The following is a 9106-nucleotide window of genomic DNA, read 5'->3' as shown; positions in this document are numbered from 1 at the left end:
TTTGTAACGCACTCTCTTGACAGAATGTGGCCGTGTCTATTACCGCGCAGTTTACAAAGTACACTGCAATACAGTGCGTAGTGCACCCTAAGCACTTACATCTGTAGTGCGTTCTGTCGCTGATTAGTGTTGTCTCAAATGGAACACTGACGGACACAAATGTTCGAGCCTTTTACCCATAAATCTGTGCGCCAGCTTCCTCTGGCCAACTGGAAATTTTAAAGATGGCGGACCAAACTCCGCTGACAGATGTAAATGTACATCTTTTGGAGTTTTCTCGCTTAGATTTTTCAAAAGTTACCGAGAAATAGACACTGTAGTACTATCAGATAACACCATTATTATAACCAGCAATAATGGTTGAAGTGATTTGCGAGGCGTCAGTCAGCCAACTTTCCAAACTGAAAAGCTGCCGAAAGGGCTCCTCCTCTTCCGCTACGTAGCCAAGATGGCGCCCGTTTAGGCTGAGTAGTGTCCATCGCACTGCATTCACACTGTATTTTTTGACCGTTTGCAGTGCGCCATCCGGGTACTTTCAGTGCCCTGAATTCTGCTGGTTCTGTCAGTGTGAATGCCCTAAGCACTGAAAGTCAGTGTTTGAAGTGTGCAAGTGTGCGGTAATAGACGCGGCCTGTGACTTGATCAAAGCCGTATGACATCCTTATACGCAATTACGTATGACAAAAGCACGGTGGGGGGAGCCCTCCCGGAAGCCATAGAGATTGCATTGAGAGCCCTGTTTTGTGAAAACATGAGAGTCACACAGCTGCTGCCTGCAAAAATATATACATACATAATCAATCAAGTTGTTGTCTTTTAATAGCTTTGCTTAGTTACACTGACATTCTGTGACTGTTCTTCCTTTTTGTGGGGTTCACCAGAGGTTTGTGTACATTATATAGCCCAAACCTGAATGCTCTGCTATACCAAACTGTGAGAAAATGGAAAATCCAGAAAAAGTATTTCCTATATTTTAAATACAAAATACATGTATTGTATTTTGTTACATTTTCTGGCACCAGTATTTTGTATTTTATTTTAATACATTTATTTGAGGGGTATTTTGTATTTTGTATCAAAATACATTTTGATGTATTTTTGCCCATCTCTGGCAGCAGCTAACCGAAAACATATGACTAGGCCAACCCACTCTGATTCAGCCTTGCATCCTATGCAGTCTGTCCACAATGAAGCAAATAAATACAAATGTTGTCAAACATATTGTGGCAATCAGTAGAATCAAGGTTTCTCTTTGACACTAATGCCGCTTATTCAGACAGGTGGAGGACACAGTCACAGAAGGCAAACAACTTAGGGGTCACTGATTCACATACTTGACTTTCAGTTGCTAGCAGAAGATACATGCTGACCTTATCATAACAGGGGAGCAAGCATTAGACACAAATATACATTAACATTGTGACACCAGTGTAGTGATAAGTGGAGTCAAGGCTTCTCTTTAGCTCTAACACTGTTTATTAGACAGAGGACAACCGGCAATGAAGATAGAGAAGGCTCAGGGTCTAATTCACATAAGACACATGGTAAGGGTGACACAGACTTTAATACACCAGGGGAACTACACAGGCCATTTACATGTAACATACTGACTCATAATCGCTAACAGAAATACACGCCTACATTAACTTAAATGGGGAATCACAATTACATTTGAAATGGAACATTAATCACCGAATTACACAACAAGGAACTCACTCACCACAAACATAGGAGTGCGCACACCTGTGATGCTATAATATGTAGTGGAACACCACAAAGTTTCATCTCCTAAATTGAAATGACACGTACACAGTCAGCTGCTCCTTCACGGTAGCATGCCAACTTTAAATCTACATCTTCATTCACTGGCAGATACTAAGTCTGTGACTCGAAAACCCAACTCAGTTTGGTGAGCAACATTTAAAAACCTGAATCAGTAAAGAGTCTCATCTTTACTACACAGCTCAAAACAATGAATCACCAATGAACAATAAGTCAAGATATAGGCTTCTTCTCAGAAATTTCCTTCTTCCCAGATGAGCTGACTAGAAGTATATTTAGATAATTGCTGTGGCATTTTTGGTAAGGTTGTTAATACTTTTAATAGACTGCAAGGGAATGTAGTTAGTACAACTATATAGTAGCTGCAGCTGTGGGTGCAATAAGCTTATTGGATGTTTGGTACTCTTAAGGCGCTGGTATTCTTGACATATTGGTTGTTGTGGATGTGGACATCAACATAGCGCCATAACCTTTAATACTTTTATCTCACTGCACTCTACACAAAAGATGTTGCTGCCGAGAAAAAACCCCATCTAAACCTCTGTAAGTAATGTGCCGTATTACCAGTGTTCATTTGTGGATGAACCCATGGACAGGTTCTAAAAGTTTGTATTGTTTGTATTTATTTTCTAGTCGCCAGCAAAACTAGCCTAACTGAACTATAGGTTAACTATGGTAACTAAATATGCTCTCAAATGCATTATGGAACGTTTTTTTTGTCCAGCAATTTTCATCACAAAAAGACATTAGATGTGAGCACAGCCTAAGTGCAAAGTTTTGGCCCTCAGGTCTTCATCAGGCAAGATGGTAAAGTTAGTAAACCGCACAAAAGTTGTATCTTTTCCAATTGTGGCAGCAATCTCCCTCCATGTGTTCTGTGCCATCTGGGAATCCCTGTGCTCCTGCATTGACGGATCATAGAGATGCCTGTAGAGACGGACCAGGGCAGGGTTTTAGCAAACAGAATCAAAAGAATTGTATCTGCATTGATGGAGCAATTAGTGCATGGCTTCACACAGCTTCGGTGATGCTGGCCCCTGAAGGGTCTTGGACAGTGGAGCAAAATACATCGACATGCCATCTATTCCTTAGCCCATAGGACAGACATGATTATAGGGCCTTTGAAGATGCACTTTGGACAGTGTGTGAAGCCTGATCTGCTAATATCCGACCTCAGTAATAGATACAAACCAATAGGGGGAACGTCTGCAGGTGCTAGTGAACTACATAGAGACAACACAGACACACACCTCGCCCCCACCTATGTGTTCATAGTGGGACAGGGTTTGTGTGTGTCTATGCATATTATTAATATTATTATTGCTGTTGTTGTTTAATGTATAATGTATGTATGTATGTAATAATGTATAATGACATAGTAATAATGTTATTGTTGTTGCCTCGCCAAGATATGACTGTCGACAGTGTCACCCTACATACAATTTCAAAATGTAAAGCCTACCAGTAATTTTGCATACCGAGCCAAATGCCGTTGATGCCAAGAATGCATAGCCATTTGTCTGCATAGTCATTGCCTTCTCTCCACAGCAAGAGATGGCAATTAAGACTCATTAGTGGTACCTTATTGGTGGAATGACCTACATAGTCCTATACGATCAAGTGACAGACATGATACATTCAAAGAGTATCACAAAGCATTTTAAGACACCTCTTAAGATCTCATCTGTTGTTCTAATGTATTTATCACTAGACCTAGCAACTTTCTGTTATTATAGTTTTATTATTGTTAATTTGACTATGATCTGATACATAATACAGTTATAAGCATTTTGTGGTGTTTTGCATAATGCTTTGATTGCTGTTCATATAATTTTTTCTTATGTGTTTGGTACGTCACTTTGGATAACCGTTAAATAGCATAACCATTTTAATCCTTTGTGCACAGCTGATATTAGTTAAATACTGCACACATTTTATGAAGGCTTGAGGGCTATCTGTTGGTGTATTCTTTTTTAGATTTTGTTAAACACATATGTGTGTTGTGGTGGAAAATATGTAAATGAAAAACTCAATAACCAATGTGTAGTAACCTGTGTGTGTATTATTAACCATCAGTATAATCACCAGTGTGGGTAGAACATTAACAATCAGTATAACCACAAGGATATTCATGATAATAAGCTATTAAAACTACTGTGCTATTACAACATAAGTTACACTATTGATAGGACTTACATTATGTGCATTCTATGTTTAAACACAAGTCTAGGCACAGTGTGTGGGGAGTAACAACACCTAAGGCTGTGGGGACCCCCGTGTCACTATGCCAAACTGGGCAGGGCTCCAACCCAGGGGTGATTTAGCCTAGAGTACACTTTGATGCAGATGGCTAAGGCCTAGTGTAGGATGAGGACGGGAGACATTGATAACTGACCGAAAAAATGACATCAAGCATTTCCAGGCCTTCAATACTCCAATTAAAAGGCCATATACACCCCATAGGGGAGTGCCATAAGGGATTCATGGTAATAGGAGGGTCTCACCAGATGTATAAAATGATGGTATAACTCTGTGTTACCAGTGTTGTTTTGAGACGGACTTAGGTTTATGCTGTTGGATGGTACTGCACTGACTAAATAAACCTTATTGCTGGGTGCAGGTCTCCGCCCAGGTCAAAGGTAATAAAGCAACTCCCCATCCAAAATAATCTAAATTAATAATTGGACAAAAAAAGACTGATTATATAATAAAAGTCACTGGCAGAGTTGAATCTTGAATCAACACAACGTAACCTTAACTATAACTTAACAGACTATAAGGTTAGAAATTATTATTTGTCAGGCCCACATGTTGTGTTTACTGGGGGCTTTTCAGGTTAGTAGCTTGCCAGAGTTATCGAAATAGCATGCAAGCTCCCAGCTATCTAAGCATAGAATGCCAATGCACTTATTAACTGTTTGGCCTACCTCCTTACACATTATTGGACACAAGCATAACATCATCTGAAATATAGGCATTCATTAATCTACAGGTTTGCTGATATCTTCATCTGACAATTACAGCTGCAATTAAGCCATTTTATCAAGTATCCACACATTTAATCCAACTCTCCTCTTGAGCTTGGCTGCTGCTGGCCAAACAATTTATTCCTACTCCTGTCTCGACTTCGTTTTTCCTGGTCGTGCAAAATCAGCTGCCGCTGGGCAAACAACAATACTTACACATGCAACTAGAGACCATTTTCAATGGGGAAATAAGCTATTCAAAATGGTGATTAAAACAAAACCAGCAGACCTATTCATTAGCTGAGTACAAGCACATATTACTGGACAGTCACATATTAGATACACAAAAATAGCAGAATGGAATAAACTTGTAAAATGCTGTCTTAATAACTGGAATATAAAAACAACAGGCCTAATGCTCCAGGTGAATATGCTACACGAAATGCAGGCTAGAACATAAACAAACATTTGTGCTTCCTATTTAGTTCAGCATTCCATCATCAAGTCACAAATACTCCCAGAGTGGATCCACGTCAACCAGCCTTGCCTTCGTGCTCTCTGTGGATCTGTGTTTCCTCAGCCAAGTTCTAACACATGGAGCGGGGTCCTAAACAGAAGGGGAGACCTTTGCAGCTTCACGAACACAAGGCCTAAAATGTGGGGTATTTATAGTTGTGATCTTTTTTTTTGTTATTATTAAATTCATGTGGCTTTAACTCCACTCGCACTCAGCTGAGTTGCAGGGGACAAGCAGGGTGCAGTTAATGAAGCAGGTGTTCGGGTGGAATGGCAACCCCACCACAGTCTGCAAAAAGTCCCTGAAAGCATTCAGAGTGACAGCGTGTGAAAGGCAGACTTCTGGTATGTGACTCTTGCCATATCTCTGTGGCAGTAACAGGGCTGGCCAGTGGTCTTTTTCAGGTACCTTTACTTGATTAAGCAACTCTGTGTATTCAAGCTGGGAATGAATGTCCTTGGCAGTGCATGTAGGGCCGCTCAGTGCTCTTGTTGTGAACATGCGGTTTGGCAGTTTTTGATCAAAATGTGAGCAAAATGCTTCCAAATTATTTCACACAGCTCCCATGGTGCAGAAAGAGCTTGCCACCTAACGCGTAGAGCACACGTCCTATTTTACTGACCTGCTACTCTAAATCCACCGTGCACTCAGCAAGCTGTCGTTGGTTTTCAGGGGAACGACTGTAAATGGTGTTTAATTGGTCCATGAAGTGATTAACCCCCAACCGCTGTCACAGTGTCACCTATAGCCAGTTCAAGTCTATGATCATGTCTGGGCAATGGATTCTAAGAAGTCACATAGTAGATTTTTAGTAGGTGGTCTTGATTTTTTTCTAGGTGGTCTTGAATCATTTGGTACTCACTGATTCGTTCAGGTTATTGAAAGAAATGTTTATCCACCTCAATGCGTAGTTCCACATTACCACCCCCTAATAAAGTAAGGTACGTTTGGTTAAAATTATGCAGACATATATTTAATGAGATGATATTTGTAAGAACCGAAAAGATAGCAGAAATGGGTCTGCCCCATACCTACTTGATTAGGACAGATTAAATACCTTATTAGATCATAGGCATAGTGATTAACACTGATGAGCATGTGGGTTAAAGCTTGAAGATGTGTTTTCAGAAACCAGAACATTATTTGGAATTCTTCTTTCCACACCAATGGCAACTGCAGAGAGATGTTTGTTCACCCTTAAGCACATTAAAGCAATTTTGAGAATTCTGAGATTCTGAGAAGAGTATGGCTATGCTTTTTTACAGAGCTATGGCTGGTTGCACTGCAAGCAGAAGAAATGCATAAGCAGCACTGAACTTCACTTAGGTAGCTATGTTTGGTAGAACGTGCTCTGGATGCAAGACTTGAACTGCGTCCCAAAAGTAGACGTGGAATGCCATCGGAGGTTTGGGCACTTGGCTAAATAATTTTTTTAATTGTCTGGGCACTGGGCTAAATTGTTCCTCCTTTCTGTATATGGGAATCCATTAAAAATCCTCTTTTGATCATCATATGTGTTACGACCAGGCTCTAGAGCCGCAAACATAAATTGGAGACTGACAACAGAGTGTACAAAAATAGGAGTTTATTTCTAATAACACAAAAATAGGGGATAAAATAGTGAATGCCAAGCACCAAAAACCCATAATGTGCACACCAGCATCAAACGCATGGTGTGAATGCAAGGCCCTTTTATGAGGGCGAACAGCATGGCTTTTATCCACACCTCCTCCGGTGTGGACAATCGAGCTAATTATGCCCATTCACCACCCAAAGGCTGTTGCACTGCCACTGCAAAGCCAGTAGGTGTGTAGAGGGGCGTATCAATATGCATACTTATTTTGTGTATAATATACTATATAAGGAATAGTATAGATACTTATTTTATTTAGTTGTATATCTGGGCCTTCCACTCCTTCCCTGGTCCTGGTTAGATCCAGTTTGCTATCTTCCTCAAGGACACCTCTTTGTGAAATCTAGGGTTTCTGGTAATCTGGTGAATGGAATAGCCTTCAATTCACAAACAAGACTGGAATGATGAATTTCTTGAGATCTTATTTTCATTTTGCTATTTGAAATAAGATTGGGACTTTCTGTTCTTTCTTTGTCTGTTCCTGCTAAAGACAAATTCTCCTGTTTCATTTGCACAGCATAAGGGAGGCCTGTCTTCACCAATTACCATATAAGGATGAGCTGAGAGTATCATTAGGACACTAAAGTGGTTGCTGAAAATGTGGCTCAGTTATCTTTTATGAATAATTAACTGTAAATCAGTCATTTCTACAACATTAGTGATGCATGGCTATGTAAATCTATTTAATGCTACCTTGGTGAATTAAAGTATCCTATTTTAGTTTGATTCACAACTTTTAACACTGGTAAAATGCAGGGAGACACTGATGTTTACAGAAGTAGTATTAAGGACATGGATGTCCTTGCCCATGATATTGGTTGTTATGAAATGTTTATGTTAAAATTGTATTATAACCATGCAGACTAGTAGGGTATCAAGTAAAAGACAATCATATGATCACAATTAATTTAATGAAGCCGTTTCAAGGTAGAGGAATTGCATAAGGTTACCTCCTCTGTTTCATGAGGTAATCATGCTTCTGTGCTGCATAGTGCAAACACATTGTGATGTGACACCCTTCAAAAACTATTGCAATATTATGTGCTGATATTATGTACTGTGCCAGGCCAGGTTGCCAGTAACAGCATCACACTGCATGACCAGATTGCCAGTAACAGTATCAAACAGATATTTTTTACCAACAAACTGGCTGCACCAACAATGAATGACTGCCTTTGAAATCCACATACACATAATGTTTGTTATTTGAAAATATATTATGACTTAAAAATGGGTTTGAAATAGAAGTCCATGTTGAGACAATTTGGACATCTTACCCTACCTAGATAACAGGCTATTGTGAAGAATCCCTCGAGACTCTTGTTTGTCTCCATTCATATTCATACCAGCTATGGACATTGTCTGGTAATCGCCACTGTGAGTGGTGGAGCGTATTGGAGAAGCAAAAGTAGCCAAAAAATGAGAATATGTAACATGTCTGTTACATTCGTTTTTCTTGTTGAGGCCTAAAATACTGCTGATTCTTTAATTCCCAAGTTCAGCACATACTGTACGTACATAGAGTATACGTTTACTAATTTTTAGATACATCACTCTAAGACTGTTGTTGCCTAAAACCTTGCTCTGTAACACTTAAAGGAGATTATTGCTTGCCCATACATTTTACTTGGTCCTCATGAAGGAATTTAACAAAACCTTTCCTGATCACAAGTCCACAGTTGGAGTGTTAGGTAACTGAGACAATTCTGTTTAAAAAAATATACCATGCAATGTTCATTTGTACCTTACTAGTCTTAGAATTGCTCAAAAGTTTGAGGTATACTGAGCAACCTAATGGTAGTTATCCTTATTTTCTTAATTTTTCATCATGTCAGTATTTACAAAAGACATTGTAGAGAAAAGCAGTCATATCCATTAAAATGAAGAAGAGGAGAATCAAGAGAAGGTCCAAGGCTCTTCTCTCTCTCTCAGTGTCACCCATACAAGGGATCTGAGGTTTGTCAATCCCTGAACAGGACACAAAAATCTATTTCTAAGGGCTGAGCCAGAGCTGCTAGTGCATTCTGGTGAAACGGGCCTCCAGGAACAATAGCTTCAAGGAATTCCTACCAACTGCCAATCCAGACCTGCAATAAGTCCTTTTACTACCTGAGAATAATTCACCACAGAAAAGTAGATAGGAAGGATGATTGGTAACTTGCTGATGGACCTTTGGGGTCTAAAGCAGATATGACGCCCTCTTGTGGA

This window comes from Clupea harengus, chromosome 1 (assembly GCF_900700415.2).
Source record: "Clupea harengus chromosome 1, Ch_v2.0.2, whole genome shotgun sequence".
Lineage (NCBI taxonomy): Eukaryota > Metazoa > Chordata > Actinopteri > Clupeiformes > Clupeidae > Clupea > Clupea harengus.
Note: the sequence above shows the minus strand (reverse complement) of the source record.